Source organism: Pteropus medius, unplaced genomic scaffold, assembly GCF_902729225.1.
Source record: "Pteropus medius unplaced genomic scaffold, Ma_sr-lr_union100, whole genome shotgun sequence".
NCBI lineage: Eukaryota > Metazoa > Chordata > Mammalia > Chiroptera > Pteropodidae > Pteropus > Pteropus medius.
In genome coordinates this window covers 435,314-454,429 of record NW_024354875.1, presented here as the reverse complement: position 1 = coordinate 454,429, position 19,116 = coordinate 435,314, and the positions used below count along the sequence as shown (strand labels likewise).

At 49.9% G+C, this 19,116-nt stretch overlaps 1 protein-coding gene across 2 annotated transcripts in view; it reads right to left on the bottom strand.

Annotated features, from left to right (window-relative positions):
- NGEF (neuronal guanine nucleotide exchange factor) overlaps positions 1-19,116 on the bottom strand; it is an 88,490-nt gene that overhangs the window by 68,696 nt on the left and 678 nt on the right. The gene's annotated exons all lie outside the window — the stretch shown is intronic.

The following is a 19,116-nucleotide window of genomic DNA, read 5'->3' as shown; positions in this document are numbered from 1 at the left end:
CCCGGATGGGGGAGCTTCACTCCTTGGTCGGTCAGAACACCCAAGATGGCTGCGGAGGTCAATGCCTGTTGCTGGGGCCTTGGGCTCGGGGGGTGGGGGTGGGGGTTGCCGGATGGAGCATGGGTTTGTTTTGTTTTGTTTTATCGAGCAAGGTGTGAAAACTAAGGAGGAGGATTTTAGGTAGCAGAGGGGAAAACAGATGACTGACGTTTCTGGTTTGGGAGAAAAGCCCCAGCGAGGACAGGAGCTGGGACCGCTGGCTGGGATGATGCTCCGCCGTGGGGATGACCTGGGCTGTGAGAATCACAGACATAACACGTGGCCGTTGCAGAACACGTAGGAGGTCAGGTGACCACAAAGAGGGCTGCTGTCGTGCCCCGGGGATGCCGCTGGGAGCATCTTGGTGTTCTCAGCGTGAACGGAGGAGAGGAAGGGAGCGGAGTACCCGAAGAGAGGAGCGCGAGATGCTGGGAGAATCTGAAGTGGGCATTCAGAAATTGGGGAGCAAGCGGTGAGGAGAAGCCGGATCAGAAGGGGGAATTCGGGGCAAGGTGCAGGCACCCCGACGCTCTGCACGCTGGGGTGAAGCCCCGCCCAATCATGGCCACATGGGTGCAGCATTGGCTTCAGGAGGTGTGGGGGTGGTTCCCCAGGGCTGTGAAGGAAAGAGGGGCGTCCTTGAGGAACCAACACCGTGGCCGGGCAGAAAGTGATAGGTTTGGCGCCTAAAGGGGTGGATGGGGACTCTCCAGTGAGTGGTGGCAAAGGCACAGCAGAACAACCTGGGCGGGGGGGGGCGGGGGTCCCAATCTCTGTGTGCAGGTGGTGGGAAATTTTGACAAGAAGTTGAGCAGAGGCCCGAAGGAGCCAGCCGGCAAAGCTCCGGGGTGGTGGGACGCGAAGTTCCAAACAGGATTCGTTGGCAGGCTTTTGGCTCAAGTGGGAGAAAAGTAAAGAAAAACCTTGAGTTTCCTTCAAGGCTTTTGAACCGATACCCTGGGGGCGGAAATCAGGAATCTGAGGGAGGAGTGGGCCTGAGATCAGAGAGAGATGGGGCATTTGGCTTCAGGAAGCTGGACTTGAAAATAGTTCATCGTAACAGGATCCGAACTCACCAGAATGCAGCATGCAAGGTTGGATACTAATTCCAGTAACAACTCATTGAGCCACGACTAAACAATAACAGTTTCTAAACCAAGCAACATCTCTTTACAGTCCAGAGCACTATAGCACTGCGAGGCGAAAAGCATTCTCAAGGCCACGTGGCTGCTGCGGTCCAGCCAAGCCACGTCCAGGTCTCTCAGCTCTGCGGCCACCCTCTTCCCACCACCTGGTGCCGCCAGAAGGTATACACCGTAGCAGGCTGGGATGCTCACGCACAAGATGGAGAGTGAGTCAGACACAGTGACAAAACCATGTGCAAGACAAAGTAGACTGTGATCGATCAAGTGTGAGCAGCAGCTTCTTCCTGATGATACACCAGAAGTCGATGAAATTGATTTCAAACCAGGGAACTAAACAGTGATACAGACAGGTCGAGCACATTTCTTCTTTATAAGAAGGTATTCAAAGGCCAGGGAATGGTGGGATCTACATCCACACCTATCTATTTATGCATTTATCTGCAACAGGAAGAAAGCCCTCAAGGGAAGAAGAAAGCCAAAGGCTCGAAAAACGAGCTAGATAATCCCATTAGTGACAAGCATAGGGACAAGAGGGACCACGAGTGGAGCATAAATCACAGGCAGCGAAGTGCAATCGAGCGGAGTCGGCTTGGGTGATGGCGGAAGGAGCAGTCACCTGGAGGGGCTCAGGGGGAAGAAGCCTGCAGGCGAGGGCAGGGCATAGGGAAGGCAGAAAAATGTAGACAATGGAACTTTTCCCAGGAACTTCACGTCTCATGAGAGGAACGAAAATCCAAACTGCACTGAGATCCTTTCCTTCACTTAGTAATTGACAAAATATCAAAAGTTTGAAAAGCAATTGGTGAAGCTGAGGATGAACAGGCAGTGCTCCATCATTGATTCCGTTTGGCAATGTCTATCAAAGTGAAAAACAAATACACTTCAGCCCGGCTATCTCATCGGCAGGAATTTGGCCTGCAGATCCGCTTGCTCGTGTGAGGGGTGGCCTGTGGGCAAGGGACTCACTGTAGCATTGTCTGGGAGCAAGCAACTGAAGACACCAGAATGTCTCTATCAGGAACTGGTCATGCCAATTAGAAAATTCTAAACCTTTCTACAAATGGAATAAGATGTAAAAGCAAGAAAGAGGAAGCTCTATCTACTGATCAAGAAAGTATCTGAGGATATCTCAAAAAAAAAAAAAAAAAAAAAAAAAACCAAAAACTCTTTGAGAACAGAAGAGTTTGTAATATGTTTCCATCAATGTACAAAGAGGAAATATATTCAAATTTATGTGAGCATGCCTAAATATTATGGAAGGAGTTGCAAGAAATTAGCATTAAAAATGTACATATATATTTATTTATTTATTAGGGCAAAGCTTGGGCAAATGAGGAATGGGGTTGGGAGGGAAAGAGAGTTTAAAGTACATATCTTTTAATATTTAAAGCAAATTTTTTTAAAGGTATGTTGATGTTTAACCTATTTGAAAATTAAGTAAATAAATCTCTTGAAAAAAATAAATAGGACAGAACCTTCCATACGGAAATCGATCACTTCTAAAAACTGAAAGAGACAGAGGAGTTATGGGCTCTCACCACGAAGCCCCCAAGATCTTTGCTATGTGGCAGAGGAGGGGTTCGGTCAGAGACAAACTGGCAGCCATGATAGCAGAAAAAGAAAGCTATTTTATGTTTATACCTTCGAAAATCGAGATTTTCCCCAAAAAGTCAGATAGAGAATAAGAATGAGCTGTTAAATGAGGTGTTTAAATTCCCTGATTAAAATGTTCTCGGAGTGATTTAAATAAAACGGAGGCAATTTCACATTCATGAAGCAGTCTTAATACAATATAACACATCAGTGGGTTAGCGACAAAATTAAACACCAGTATTCAGGAAAGACCTTTAAAAGTGAGACGAGAAGGAAGATTCATAATGGTAAAGAGCACTGTGCAAATCATAATTACTGTCATGCTGGAAAAGCAGAGCAGCATCTTGCTCTCATCATTATTAACGTGTTTCTTGGGGTGTGGCCAATGTAATGAGATATAAAACAAGTGTTTTTAGAAAGAAAGATGAAATAACCATGATTTGCAGCTGATAGGATTTGAAAACCCAAAAGGACCATTCGAAACTATTGGAATTACAAAGAATTCAGCCCAGGGCCCAAAATAGGATAGAGTCACTACATGTCAACAATAACAAGAAAGTAGAAAGCAGTAGTAACAAAACCAGAAAGCACATGGTAACAATGTTAATAAATACAAACACCATATATAAGGGAAAAACTTGAGAGATGGAAGGAGACTTGCATGTTTAGAGAAGCGTGGCTTTTTCTTGGATGGGAACGTGGAAAATTAAAAAAGTGTCAATTCTCATCAAGTTAATATGTTTCAGTGTTGTTGCAATTAAAAAATTCCAATTAAAAACCTCGTTGGAATGTTTTGATAGAATGCTTATGAAGTTCGTCTGCAGCGTAGACAGGCATGATGAGCTCACTTTCTGAGCAACACAGGAAATGAAGAGAGTCTACTTCTTGTAAATATCATAAAATGCTACAATAATTAAAGAAATATGGTAGTGGCACAAGGCCATCAATGTGCGAAACAGAATGGCCAGCCTAGAAATGAATTCTTATCTATAAAAAATGTTAATTTATAGGAGGGGCATCACAAACATTTAAAAAAATGGAAGGAATCACAAAACAGGACAAAAACATCACCAGGAAAGAAAACTATAGACCAATATTTCTTATTGGTATAGATATAAAAAGTCCTCAACAAAATACTAGCAAATTAATCTAGAAACATATAAAAAGGATTATATACCATGAACTAGTAGAATTCATCTGAGGACTGCAAAGTTAGTTGAACACACAAAAATCAATTTAATACACTATAATAATGGAATAAAGGACAAAAAACACATGATCATCTCAATAGACACTTGACATAAAATAGCATTGGAAAAAATTCAACACCGTTTCACAATAAAAATAATCAACAAACTGGGTATTGAAGAAAACGTCCTCAACCTGATCAAGGGCATTTTTGCAAACCCCACAATTAAGATCATTCTTAATTGTGAAAGACCACAAGTGTCCCTGTAAGGTCGGGAAGAAGATAAGGGTGCCCATTCTCACCACTACTAATAAACATAGTGATGGAGAATTAGTCGAGAAAAAGAAATAAAAGATATTTATATTGAAAGGAAGAAGTTAAACTCTATTCACAGAAGACATGATCTCATATACGTAAAATCTGAAGGCAGCCCCTAAAAAACTATCGGAACTCATAAGTTTGGCGAAGTCTCAGGATATAAGATCGATATTCAAAAATCAATTGTATTTCTATACAATGAGAATGAACAAACCAGAAATGAAATCCGGAAAAAATTTCCACTTACAATATTATCAAATAGAATAGAATACTTGGGAATAAATTCAACAAAAAAAGTATAAAACTTACATTCTGAAGGCTATAAAATATTACTGAAAGAAATTAAAGAAGACCTAAATAAATCGAAAGACATCCATTTTCATGGGCCAGGAAAATTAATACTGTTAAGATGATATTATTCTCTAAATTGATGTATATAGTCAACACAATGCAAACCAAAATCCCTCTGACTTCTTTACAGAAGTTGATAAACTGATCATAAAATTCATATGGAAATTCGAGAGACCGATGTCAAACAAAAAAATCTTGAAAAAGAAGAATAAATCTGGACTTATATTTCCTGATTTCAAAACCTACTACAAAGCGACTGTAATCCAGACTGAGTTGGGCTGACACAGGATAAACATATAGGTCAATAGAATAGAACCGAGGATCTATAAATAAATCCATATATCTGTGGTCAATTGATTTTTGATAAGAGTGCCAAGATCATTCGATGGGAAAGAATAGTCTTGTCCACCAGTTGTGCTGTAACAACTGAATACTCACATGCGAAAGAACGCATTTGAATCTCTACCTCGCACCATATACAAAAATTAACTCAAAATTACGACCCACATGTAAGAGCTAAAACTATAAAACTGTCAGCAGAAAACATAGGTGTGACTCTTCTTGACATTGGATTAGGCAATGATTTCTTGGGTATGACACCATGACACCAAAAGCACAAGCAACAACAAAAAAGACTCAGAGATCATCAAAATTTAAAACCTTGCTTCAAAGAATACCATCAAGAAAGTGAAAAGACAATTTGCAAAATAGGAGAACATTTTTGCAAATCACATATGTGATAAGGGATCTATATCTAGACTAAGTAAAGAACTCACACAACTCACTAATAAAAATATAAATAACCCAATTAAAATATGGGCAAATAACTGAATAGACATTTCTGCAGAGTAGATATATAAATGGTCAATAAACACATGAAACACATTACTCAGCATCGCTAGTCCTAGGGAAACGCAAGTGAAAACCACAATGAGATATCGCTTCATACCTACACCCGCTAGGATGACCATAATCAAAAAGACAGATAATAACAAGTGTCCGTGAGGATGTGGAGAAATTGGAACCCCGTACAATGCTGATGGAAATGTAAAATGGTGCAGAACCTTTGGAAAACAGTCTGGCAGTTCCTCAAAGGGTTAAACATAGAATTACCACATGACTCAGCAATTCCATTTCTAAGCATATTCCCAAGAGAAATAAAAAGATACATCCACACCAAAAATTGTGCCTGAATGCTCATAGCACCATTATTCATAACAGGCAAAAAGGAGAAGCAACCCAAATGCCTACCAACTGATGAATGGGTAAATAAAAACGGGCTATGTCCACATAATGGAATAATTTTCAGTCCTAAAAAGAAATTAAGTGTGTATGCATGCTACCGCACAAATGAACCTCGAAATCATCTTGCTAAGTGAAAGAAGCCAGTCACAAGGAGCCACACGCTGTATGGTCTCATGTATACGGACCACCCAGAATAGGCAAATCCATCGAGACAGAAAGTAGGTCCGTGGTTGTGGGGGCGGGAGGGGCTGCGGAGGGTGAGGACTGAGTGACTAATGGGGATGAGATTTCTTTTTGGTGAGAGGAGGAAAATAGTCCCGAATGGGTGGTGGCGATGGCGGCCCAGCTCCGTGAACGTACTAGACACTGTTGAATTGTATACTCTGAACGGGTGAATTATATCTCAAATTATTAAGAAAAAGGAGGGGGTGGCAATTAAAGTCTGGAATATTGGTTGGCAATTTGGGAAAAATATCAATTTGGAGCCTCAAAATAAATTCCCTAAGTAAACTCTGAAAGAATTAAAGCATTAAACATTTTTTTTCAAATTATAGGGCATTTGGAAAAACGTACATATGGTTTTATTACTTTTTCCTGCCATTAAACAATGTGTCTTGGAGAGTTTCTATTTCTGTGAACCGGGTGTATACATTCACTTTTAATATTTGCTTTCTATTCTATAACGTGCCATTGGTATTTCCATTATTTTATTATTGTTTAATTCGTTTCCATTGTCTCTTTCCACGAGCGTTTCAGTCAGTCTCTTTTTTGGTTTTTAAGAAAGAGACAATCATTCGAGTTACTTGAAGAAAAAGGAGGCTGGAAAAAAGATAGATGTGATCTGGACCGGGCCAAGGCATTGCGGGTACCAGTGCCTTCGCCTCCATCGGGGGTCAAAAAATAGGACATTTCGAGAAGGAATGAAACGGTTCTCAAATCTTGCCAGGTGATCCTGGGAAAAGCAGTGTAAGTGTCGCGAGCCTGGGAGTGGAGCCAACCAAGCTCCGGTTACATGAGCTGGGCACGTGGCTCGCCCTTGGGAACCCTTGCTCCTTGACCGTCACGTCACGTAGGGAGGACCAAAGTGACCTAAGTCCTGGGACTCACGCAAGAACGCACAGTGCTGACTCCACGGGGCGGTAGCTGTGTTCTTTGTGCATTATTATGCAAGTTAACACGAAGAGGTAATAGTTCCATCTATGAATATAATACATATTTGTGCTTATGTCTCACGTACCCAACACAGTATAAATTAAAAAGAGGACAAAATAATGGAGAGTATAAGTGTGGGGACATAAAACTTAATGAGGGATGAAGTCAAAAGATTCCTATTACCAAGACTCGTGCTACGGATGGGCCCAGAGGACCCCTAAGCTTCCTAGAAGCCAGCCTGGAAAGAGACGTGTGTCACGGACTCATCCTGCTGCATTCAGGGATAAAAATCACCGATCGCTCAGGAGAAAGTGTGTTTGTGCTAAGGCCCGCTCAGGGATGGCTCTCGGGGGGTTTTAAGGAAGTGCAGTGCAGTGATCTTCAAACTCTTAAGAGCTTATTAAGTATGCGAATTCCTGGACCCGATGCCCAGAATTTAGAATCGGTAGGGCTGAAAGAGGTCTCAGGGACGTGCACGTTAGAATGTCCTGGGCAATGCACAGACCCCAGCCTATCCGTTCCGGTAGGGCGGTCCTTCTGGACGCACAGAGCTCACACACACTCATGCAAATGTGTTTTAAGAGCCTTCCTCTGCGCTTCCTTCAGTGAAACCTGATATGACCAAGCAGATGTCATCGTGCAGGTGACACGGTGTAGGCTTCTGCCTGATCAGGGAGCTTTCGAAGGAGACATGGACTCTCCAGCTTCCTCCGGGTGGAGGTTCGGTAAACGTTGCGTGGGATCACCTTGAGAGCGAGCTCCTAGATAAGCATCTCGAGGTGGCTCGCCTGTGTTGCCTGTTAAACACCCACCTGGAGTAGACTAGCTTTGGGGGAGGATGGACATCCTTGAGGAAAATGAGGTGTCGCTATTCCTCTAAGAGGACCATGATTATCTCATAAAGAACGTTGTTTTGACTTTAGTCCCTCGACAGGTAGACGATGGAGCCACCGAGCTCAAGGCCCTGAAACATCTAGCCTGGAAAAATCCTTGCAGGAGAGGCGAGATGCTTCTTTTGGCCTTTATCCAACCCTCCAGTGTAAAACATCCACAGAGTGTTGCCTTGTGCAACATTACTTCCTGGTCCCTGGTCCAAGATAAACTCTTTGTGAAACATCCACCAAGGTGATTGAATGAGGCCTCTTGTTCTCTGCAAATATTATCTATAAACCAGGAAGGAGGTGGGAGGAGTGGCATTTACTAAAAATGGCAGCATTCGTTTTGAGATATGATGATCAACAGCTCTTCTTTCTGGATCTAATTAGCCAGCTTGTCCCGTCGTCCATGGAGGCCACTTTTAGGTTGACTGTTTGGGCCAGGGATCAAAGAATGCCCTACTTTTTACTTTCTGGAGCAGGGGACAGACCCCCAGGTCATCCCCAAGTGATTTCAACCGATTACCAGGCTATACAATGAAGAGAAAGCTGGCACTTCTGTTTTACCCTTTCATGTGCTTAAAAGGAAAAAAAAAAGTCTGGTAGAGCACAAGAAGTGTCCAGATCTTAAGCGGCAGAGTGCTGGATGTTGTTGACACCTGTGTGACAACACCCAGATCCAGGGTGAGAAAGCCTCCGTGCCCCTCCCCCGCCCCGCCCTGCCCCAAGGGCGACCTCTGGCTTCTAACAGCAGGGAGCAGTCTTGCCTGCGTTGGTGCCTGGTGTACATGGACGCTACTTCAGAATGTTCTCCTCTGTGTCTGACGACTTCTGACGTCAGACTTGCGAGATCCGTCCACACGGGTCCACGTTGTCGTAGCATCTTGGTGCTCCTTGCTCTGAAGCAGTGGTCCTCACCCTGCTCTGGAGCAGGCCTCAGCATTGCTGGGGGGCTTATGCATTGCTGGGCCCCACGTCTCCGAGTTTCTGGTAAAGGAGATCTGGGGCAGGCCGAGAATTTGTGTTTCTAGCGTTCTCCGCTGCTCCGGCTGCTGGTCCGGGGACCACACCACGAGAACCACCTCTCTGATCTGGCAAATCTCCTTTCCTCTGGGCTCGTCATTATCGTTGCTTCCAGAATCACTGAGGGTCCACACTGGCCCGCAGGCGTGGCGGAGGGACAGGGCAGAGTGGAGGCCTTTGTCCCCAGGGCCAGGGCGGAGGACCAGACTGGAGTCCTGAGCCTCTGCTGGCCTCTGCTGTTGTCGGCTGGGGCCAGAGAGAGGGTTCTCCGCTGTCGTCTCTCTGCGATTGGATTCCCTGGGGCTCCCGGGCTTATGTACTGGGCACATCTGAGCCTGGGCTTTCTGGCTCCTCCAGGAGTGGGCAAGGTATGGCGGAGAGTTCCAGAACATGAACTGCTCCCCAGACTCTTCCTGCACTCAGCGCCCCCAGTCGGCACCTTCCCTCCCTCACCCCTGACACGGTCATCGGCTGGACACCAGGCCACCCCTGGCCCTCAGAGGGGCCGTAGGCGAGGGGCTCGCTTTCCCCTCCTCTTTGCAGGGTCTGTCATCCTCCCAGGCGAGGCCCCCAGCGCCTCCCTGCCTCCCCGCTCATGGGGCGCGCCCACGCCCCTTCGGTGTCGTCCTCCGTCCTTCTCGGCTCCCCTCGCTCCCTGTCTCGGGGTCTCACGGGCCGCCAGGGCTTTAGCCGCCGCTCTTCCCAGAGGGCCATGCCTTCCTGCATCCGAGGGGCCGAGGCTCCGCCCGGAATCACCACGCGGCTGCCCGCAGGCCACCGGCCTTCCTCTGTGCTGGGGAGCGTGTCCCGACAGGACAGGACAGGGCTCCTGGCCGCCCGCAGCCACCCGACCCAGCGGTTTCTGAAGAGGACAGGGCTCAGGCTACGGGGCAGGCCAGCAGTGACTTGGCCAGAAGGCGGTGACCGAGGCAAACCCTCTCCGGAGCGGGGCGGCCCCGAGCGGCAGACGCTGCTCTGGCTTCCCAGAGTGAAGAACGGTGGTTTTGTTTCTGGCATTTTCTCTTTAACTCATCTGGTCCTCATGCGACCCTCGGGGGTGGTGGGGAAGAAAGGGACTATTATTAGTCACGTTTTAGAGATGAAGGACTCGAGGCTTAGAGCGACTCAGTTGCTTGCTCAGGGTCACACAGCTGGTAAGTGGCTGTGGCAGAATTGGAACTTGGGTCTTGCAGGTCCCAGAGCCCCGTCTTGGAGCTGGGAGGAAAGGAACGGCCAGGGAGACACTGGGGAGGGGACGGAGACTGCCTGTGGAGGTGGCGCTCCTGCGTAGGAAGCACTGCAGCCCTGACCAAAGAGCAAACAGCAGGGGCAGAGCATGCAGCAGGGGACAAAGCCAGACGCCAGGACAAACCAGACTCGCTTTCTCTAGGGGGTTGAGCCATCAGTTTCCCCGGGACCTGGACTCTGTTCAGCAAACCTCCTTCCATGCTGTGTGGAAGCTTCTTCATGGGGAGTCCTGGGTAGTTTGGGGACAGGGGCTCAAGTCAAGTACAGGGGTGACCTCCCTGAAGTGGCCGTTACGCACCTAAGCATGACAGCCACTCCCAGGCTTCTCAGTGCAGGTGGACGGCTAGCCTGGGCGGCCGCCTGCCAGATTCTTCTTATGCTGCCCAACAAGTGTTGGGGGGTCTTCCCCCTTCCTCTGACGTCTAAGTCAGGGGGAAGCCCTGGGGATGGAGGGGAAGACAAGGTGTGCCCCCGTGCATCTTGGGGGGCTCTGGGCCCCTGATACACCCTCAGTCCTCAGCCTCCTACCTGTGGAGTGACAGACACCTGGCTCACTGGGGTGGCCCTGGTCATAGCTGTGTGCTCTCTGTGCTCGACCCACGGTCACGTGGCAGACGTGGGCCCCTAGCGCAGGACCCCAGAGGCAGGCAGGTACCCTAACACCACCCCCGCTTCATCCCAAACATGAGCGCGCCCCTCCTCGGCTTCTCCTTCCTTGTGGAAACATCTCTCGCTTGTGCGAGGATTAAACAGGCCTACGCGCCTGGCGTCACATCCACGTGCCACAAACGACACTCGCAGGCTGCTGCTTTGACTCTTTGTAACTCAGTGAGTGGTCGGCTCGTTTAAACCGTTTTTACCTTTCGGTGTAGGAAGAGTCCAAGCTTGGAAAATGTGCATGATGTTCAGTATAAGAAGCAGGTGTAGTTTGGAAAAACGAATCAAGGGTCCGTCGGAGCCTCGGCTCCATCTCAGTGAGTGAAATCTGAAATCTATGCCTCGTCTCTGGGGACTGGCTGGTGGCAGCTCCTGAGAGCTCCTTCCCCCCTGGTCACGTCAGTGACAGCAGCCACGCTCAGCTGGATGGGGGAGGAGCAGGCTCAACCTACTTTCTCCAAGTGAAGCCGGAGCGAGCTGCAGCTGTGTTGTCTGCTGTTAGGGCCACTTTTACCTAATTAACTTCACTTCTCATCAGACAGGCTGTGAGCAACAGGAGTGAGCTGGGGACAAAGACAACACCTTCTGGGTGAGCCGCCCTGAGCCAGCCGCCACCCTTGGCGAGCTCCCGCCTGCCTGTGGGCCAAGGTCTGCTGGCCCCAGCCAGAGGGAGGCCAGCCAGGGCCGCGGATCTCCCAGTCACAGGGCAAAACAGACGCTACACAGACGTGGACACGGCCGTCTCCACAGCCCAACAGGGATCTTTACGTGCAGAAAGCTGCGCGCAAACACTGGGCCTTTGTTGGCTTCTAGTAGGGAGGCCATTGGCAAGTCGGAGTTGCTATGAACTCATCTATCAACCCATACCCTAGAGCAGTTATAAAAAGGTCTGCTAAAAATGACGAGACCAATACCGGTGTCCTAGGCCAGCTTGGGCCGCCTTAACAAAATCCCAGAGACTGGGTGGCTTGAATGAGACATTGATTTTCTCACAGTGCTGGAGCCTGGAAGCCTGGGGTCAGGGTACAGTGGGGTCGGGTTCTGGTGAGGATTCTCTTCCTGGCCTGCAGATGGCCACCTCCTGGCTATGTCCTCGCACGGCCTTTCCTGGGTGTGTGCACGAGGGGAGAGGGAGATGGAGAGAGAGAGGGAGAAGGAAGGAGAGAGGGAAGGAGGAGGGAGAGAGAGGCAGGGGAGAGACAGAGAATTAGCATCTCTTCCTCTGCTTACAAGGCCTCTCCTTATGGGGCCCCATCATGAGGCCCCACCCTCGTGACCTTGGCCAGCCATCTCCAAATGCCATGACGCTGGGGGTTTGGGCTTTAATGTGTAACTTTTAGGGGGACGTGAACATTCGGTTTATAACAACTGGCAAAGGAATGGAGAGATTCCTTGCATTTCCGGTTGGGAAAATCTGAATCCCAACCTCATTCCTCAGCGTGGCTCTGGGAGACCAGAATTTGTACCGAAAGGCAGACATTCTTCCCCTCCTGCTCCAGAATGCTTTTCTAGAGAGTTTGCCCAGCCCTGGAAGAGGAGGACCCTAAGTGCCACAGGCCCCAGGCCCCTGGCCATGACTGACCAGAACAGAGTGGACTTTTGACCCAGGAGGAGGCTTGGCTGAGCCAATCAGATCCTCTTTCCCAGAATGAAGATTGACAGAGAAACCACATCAATGAGCAGGGGCTGTGGGCTGGACGGCCAGGGGGTCAGCGGAGGCATTTTGATTTGGCCAGATAGGTTGGGTATAGATATAGCAGGTTCCTTTTATTTTTTTCCAATAAAAGCTCTTAACATTTTTTTCATATCTCAGCTTGAAGGGATTCCCGTGCATTACCTCCCAGTGGTCTAAAACTAGATCTCCTGATATGTGCTACATCTAGGTTTTCGACACCCAGATTCAGGGCAGGAGGTTGACCTGGTCAGTAGTGTCCTTGCGTCCTTGGTGGGCTCTGTCCCCTCACAGGCTGAATGTGGCCGTGTTCGCCCTGGGCCAGGGCCTAGTCACACAGACACGGCCGCCTAGCTGGGGCCCCAGCAGAACAGGCAGGAAGGGATTCTCCGACGTCCCCCATCTTCCCAGATGTGAGCGCCCCTCCTCTGGCTTCTCTCTCGCTTCTAGAAGTTTCTGTCATCTGCGCAGTGCTGGAGGCATTCCCAGTGCCTTTGCACACCTCTTGATGTCATCCTGTGATCTCCCCCCAGGGAGGGAGGAGGGAGGTGACTCGGGCCCCGGGGAAGGTTTACTGAGGCATGCTGTAAACTGAGGCACGGGGGGTCCTGGGCCTTGGCGGTGGGCAGAGAGGGGAGTAGGAGCAGGGAAAGAGAGCAGGGGAAGGGGTGATAGAGCCGTGGGGACCACAGGAGCGGAAAGGCCGAGGTTTCGGCTTTGGTGTCAGTGAGTGATATGAGAGAGACACAGCACTGAAAAAGCAAACAATAGAGGCCGAGGCATTGGGGGCTGTGGTTTCTTGCAACACTCCCTCATCTAAAATTTTCGTGAGATTTAGATGAATCTAGATAGTCTCCTGTTCTCCTTCCGGCTGCGTGGGATTTGAACCTGTGGCCGGGGGCTGATCTTTGTTACGTTGGTCAGTCAAAAAATTAATGTTATGTATTTTAGAAAACATCCAATTAGCACAGCAAACCTGTGATTTCACAGATATTAATGCTTAGGATGCAAATAAAGAACTTAATTTAAAGCCAATCTGTCGAAAATGTTAATAGCACAGGTGGTACACGGATACATTAAAAATGGTAAATGTGGAAAGTATGTAAGTGCCATTCCAGAAGCACTGACTTGAAATTACCCGGATGAACCAGACACCACATGGTTCAGCTCTGAACTAAGGCTTTCTTCCCTCCGGTTCCCTTGGGCCCATCTCCAGGCCTGTGGGTGACGGGTGGCAGCTCCGCCTGGTTGCGAACCCAGCAGGGGTTCTGATGACCCACTGTTCCACCCAGCTTTTTGAAAGGGAGCCTCAGCCAGCATGAAAACCTCCTAAAGTTGTGTGCAGGGGGTGTATGTTTGCACAGGGGGAGTGGCGGGGAGGGCAGGGCTTTTGTAGAGCCCCAAGAAGGTGAAGGCCACCGCCCTCTGAGGTGTCTGCCATCCCGTTTCCCCGACACTTACTTGTTTATGTTCATGAATCCATGTACTTTTAATTACAAATAACCCAAACCTTGCCAGGCACGGCAGGGCATATCCAATGCACACGAAATAGCTCTGCCTGGTGTTTGAGGTCTGCCCACGCCAAGGAGACCCTCGAGGGCCCAGCTGGGGGCTGCCCCCAGAGGGCTGCCCAGCCCCCAGGCCCCAGACCACAGCAGCCCTGGGCACTGTCTCCCTAGGGCCTGGATCTCAGCCCGTTTGTGATGCTTCCTGACCCTTGCGGCCTCCACCCTCGAAGCTTCTTTCATCCCTGCTGACTGGGTTCTGGCCGTGGCTGTCAGCTTAGACTGGCCCTCGGGTGAAGGCCCATGGCCCCGCCTGGTGGCGGCCCAGCTTCGTCCTCCCGTTCCTTCGTGCTCTGTCCTCTGAAGCCCCACTCATCCCTCAGGAGAAGCCCGTCTGCACACAGCCCACTCCCTCTGGGGCCCGTCGGGACCTCGGTTCATCCACTGGCCCCTTCTGCTGTCCAGCGTCTGGCTATGCTGCCAGGTTTGCAGATGGAAAAAGGCGCCACGAGGCTAGAAAATCGAGCAGCCTCTGGAAGCTGGAAGAAGTGGGGGAAACACTGTCCCCTAGAGCCTCTGGGGGGTGGGCAGTCTGGCCAACACCTAGGTTTCCGCCTAGCGAGGCCCATTTTGGACTCTATCTTCCAGAACTGTAAGATGATGAATTGTGATGTTTTAAGCCACTAAGTGTTGATCATTTGTTACAGCAGCCGTATAACACTCTTCTACAGATGGAGCCCTAAGTCTGGGAGGGGGACCCACAATTTATCTCCTCAGATTCTCTTCATACTTGCCTCTACCAAACTAGTTTTTAAAAAATATTTAAAGCATCAGCTAGATTTGCCAGAAAAAAAAAAAAAGCCTTCACTTATCAAGAACTTTTATTCGGTGGAGGGAAATAATCATTGGGTCTCATGTGCCGACACCCCAAGGAAAACTTGGAGGGGTATACGGTCTTCCGGGCGGACAGTAGGCAGTCCTGAATGGCGCCACCAAAAAAAGGAGTTTCTCCAAGTTGGCCAGCCCGGACGCCTGGGGCAGGACACCTGGGGCAGGTGGCCTGGGCTCTTCAAGGGACCCTAGTTCTCTGTATCCGAGGGTTCTCTGTACACATTGGTGTTTAGTGCTCAATAGTCCGGCCATGTGAACTGATCAGTTCTCTCCCTGCAGCTTAAAGTCAACTTTTATATTGAAAAAAAAAAGGATCCATTTTCTCTCCCAAGGCCTGCTGGGATAGTAACAGTCAAAATCATGAGCGGCAAACACTTTATATTCATCATCTTATTGAAAACTTGGGGCGATCCTATATGATCGTTACTGTCCTTGTCCCATTTTTCCCCATTTTTACTGGAGAGTCAGGGAGGTTGACTGACTCAGCGAGTTCACACAACCGGCCAGCGATGGGGGCAGCCTGCCTGTGGCAAAGTGGTAAGGGCCTGAGTCCCAAACTATTTCTCTCTGACTTTAATTTAGAACATTCTGACTTAAAGCAAACAGCCTTTCCTGAGAACACAGCCTTATAAGACTATAGAGAAGCCAGAGAGGAACAAGCGTAGCCAGACACCCAGCCCGGGGCCGAGTGGTTACAGGAGGGCCACTTTAGCCTCCACAGCTGGTGCCTGCGGTTAAAAGATGCTACTTTATTCTGGCGAGTTCTGTGATATTGCTCCAGTGAATACACAAATCAGCAATGACAACATTTCTCCAAACTGAGCCTCTGCGGGACTGTTTTTCTTTGATTGAACATCAAGATGGCTTCCTTTCGACCCCAAGTTCAGATCTCGCCTCGTCTTACCCTTGACTTAGACCCTGAGTTAGCTGTGACTTTGATCTTGACTCTGATCAGGTCCCAAAGAGGCCAGAAAACTGTAGAAGGGAAAGTTCCAGGCAGCTGCTCTTGATAACTCAGGCACCAGGAAGAATTGTCCATGTGCCAGATGACTTTTTAATCCAGAAACAAAGAACCTTAAAATCGTTTTAAAGCTCGACGCCAACTTCCTAAAAAGGAACTCGGCAGGAAAGAAGGCTTCCTTTCCTCCAGCGTCCAAGCATCCTCCGAGGAATGTTTTTATCGCTCGGATGAGAGTGAAAACTGTTTATAGATGTACTCGCGGGTTTACGTCTACAGGGCATTGTGAATAATAAAGCCCGTGATGTCAGGGTTTTATCGTCTTAAAATACTTGGAAGTTTTTCATCCTGTTAGTGAGAGTCAATGGGAATCTGCTTTGGCTCGGGGAGGCTGAGCGGAGCAGCTGTCAGCGGGAAACCGGGTTTTCTTAATCTACTTATTTGGGCAGCAGTAGAAGAAGGCGTAAGGCAGCCGAGGGGACCGGGATGAAGGTGGGGGGCTCGGGAGAGGGGCAGGGGCTTTGTACGTCTATCAGTCTCATCATTGCTGGCCCAACACCTAATTTCTACTGCTCAAGGCCAAGCAATGCCCAGGGCAGCTGAGGACATGCAGCAAATGCTGAGTGCCTGGCTGAATGAGGGCCCCTCGGTCCGCAGGGAGCTGGCCGTCGTGGTGGATCGAAACAATGAGCCAAGCGAGTTGTGTTAACTTGCACTTGGGACTGAGCAAGGCTGCTCAAGTCAGCCACGAGGACTGACCTTTATCACTTCTGAGTGGGAGCTGGGGATCAAGGTCCTCAGGCCCAGCGTTCCTTCCTTCCTTATCCAGGCTGGTCCCTTCCTGCCTTTTAAGGCGCCGTTTAAACCGCTCATCCTCTGCAGAGCCTATGTTTTGAAGGATCTGTCTCTGGTAGTAAACATACTCGTTAATTAAAAACGAATCAGCATCCCATTTAAAAACTCATCAGAGACCTAGAGAGTGGATGGTCAGAATGTCTCGCTGTAGGAGACACCAGTGCCGCCACTTGGGCCTCAACCAAAAGTGAAGGCGACTGAGGCAAAGCCGGCCAGTGCTGGCTAGTGCGGAAGAGGGGGGTGGGGCCCCCTGAGACACAGTGGCCACACGGATCCCCACTGTGATCCCCAGGGGTGGGGGGGCCCTGAGGGTCCGCGCATCCACCTTCCTTCTGCTCCCGCAAACCCGGCCCGTGAGCATCATGCAAACGGGCCTCGCGCTTCGCCAGCCGCAGGCCCTGCTGGGCTCCTGTGCCGCTTCGTAAAACCCCGCTGTCCCTTTCCCGGGACTGTGTCCTCTGGGCATGTGTGCTGTTTCAAGAAGTCGCGACATTTAGTTAGGGTACGTGTGAAAGAATTACGCCCTCGTTTTCGAGTGAGAGCGCCTTACTTTACATAAAACCATACCCCACATCTCTTCTCCTCTTACAAAATAATTAGTAAGTGATGTAAGATTGCTTAATGATGCCCAGCTCAAAGGCCGCCTCCTCCGTGCATGTCTCCCTGATGGCCCTTTGATGACCCTCCCTTCATTCCAACACGCGACTTTTTTTTTTCCGTTCCAAAGGTAAGGTGAGCTGAGGGAGAAAGATCGAGAGATCGCCCGACACAGGTTCCCAGACACCCAGGTCCTTTAACCATCCACCTGAGCGGTGCCCCCAGTGTCACCCCGTCTATGGTGCTCAACGTCTCTGCGCAGACCTGGAGTGCTGTCCCCTGAGAGAGGGGCCTCAAAGGCTGCCGTCACCCGGGGAAGGAGCCCGGCTGGCAGGCTCCCCCGGCCGCGCCCTCTGGTCCAGGGGTGGCGCTCTGCCCTGGGTCTGCTGGCTCCGCATGTGGGGAAAGCTGAGCTCAAGGGGGCCGCAAAGAAAATGCCTCGTGAGGCCCAGGCTGCTCTGCCCCAGCAGCCCCCCAAAGACACAGAGGGGGGCTCCGAGTAGAGACTGCCCTCAGGCTCCTAGGTGTACCCCCTGCCTGGTCGGCGCCACGACCCCATGACCGTCCTCAGAGCGAGGCAGCCGTCATGCTTCCTTCATAGCGAGACACCCTCACACCTGGACTCGGCTCCTGATTCTCCTGTCCGGGCCCCCAGCCCCTGTCCAAAGCCTCGCTTAACAAAATGTTTACCAATTATTTGGTGAAGGAATAAGGAGGGAATTTTGCCATATTAGGAGGTGCTGGGGGTAACCTCAGAGTGCCAGAGCTGACCCCCTACTTGGGGAGGCAATGGGCTCACGGAGGTGTGGCAGGGACCCCGTCCTGGGAGATGGGGTGACGGGTTTAGGGCTGGTAGGCTGGCCCCCTGTGGGGACAGATGCCCTGGTGGAGCCAGCAGGTGGGGTGGAGAGATCTGGCATCCTTCTCTGAGCCTCTGGGCTGGTTTGACCACTGGGCCGCCCTTGCTGAGGCCAGAGATGTCTGCCACAAACAAGGTGACACTCTTAAGGGAGACATCCTCCTCCATCTCTGGCGGGTGGGGCAGAAGACTGTGGCCCGTCACTGACATTGTCATCGGGCCACCTCGGCCTCTCCCAGGGCGATGCCCTCCAAGGGAGGCGTTTTCAAGACAATTTGGACTCCGGGTTGAGAGCGGGGTTGAGGCAGGTGGTCCGTTTTCATGGATCAGCAAGCTTAAGTCACCCATGCAGACACCTAGTTTCTCCTGCTCAAGGCCAAGCGATGCCCAGGGCAGCTGGGGACATGGCAGGAGTGACAAGGGAAGGGAAGGGAAGGGAAAAATCTGAGTGGAGAGGTGGAGAGGGAGGAGGGGAGGGAGGACGAAGATGAGACGGCGGGGGGCAGGGTGGCTTAGCACAAGCATTTTTTCAAAAGGCAAAGATGCGTTGGTAATTGTCAGAACGTGGCGGAACTGTCAAAAATATAAGCACCCCAAGTCCCATCAGTGATTCCGCGAATGTCCCAAACTTTAAATTGAAAGAAAAAGAACCTACCCCTATCACATCTCCCAGATATTCGAGTCACACCATGCTTTGGCTTGATGCCAGCCAGGTGCACATGTCCAGACGGTCCTAGGGGTGAGGCCTTTTGCCCTTTCGAGGTGAGACCCTGAGCACCAGGGGACAATGTACTGGGATGGCACTGCTGCTTCCCTGCCGTGCCTTCCGCTCCCCACGTGTGCTTCCCGGCCCTGAGGTTTGAGCCACAGGCACGTAGCAATCAGTTTGTGTAGCGCTTCATGTCTATTATTAGGGCTGCAGCCCTGGGTGTGTGACCTGTGTT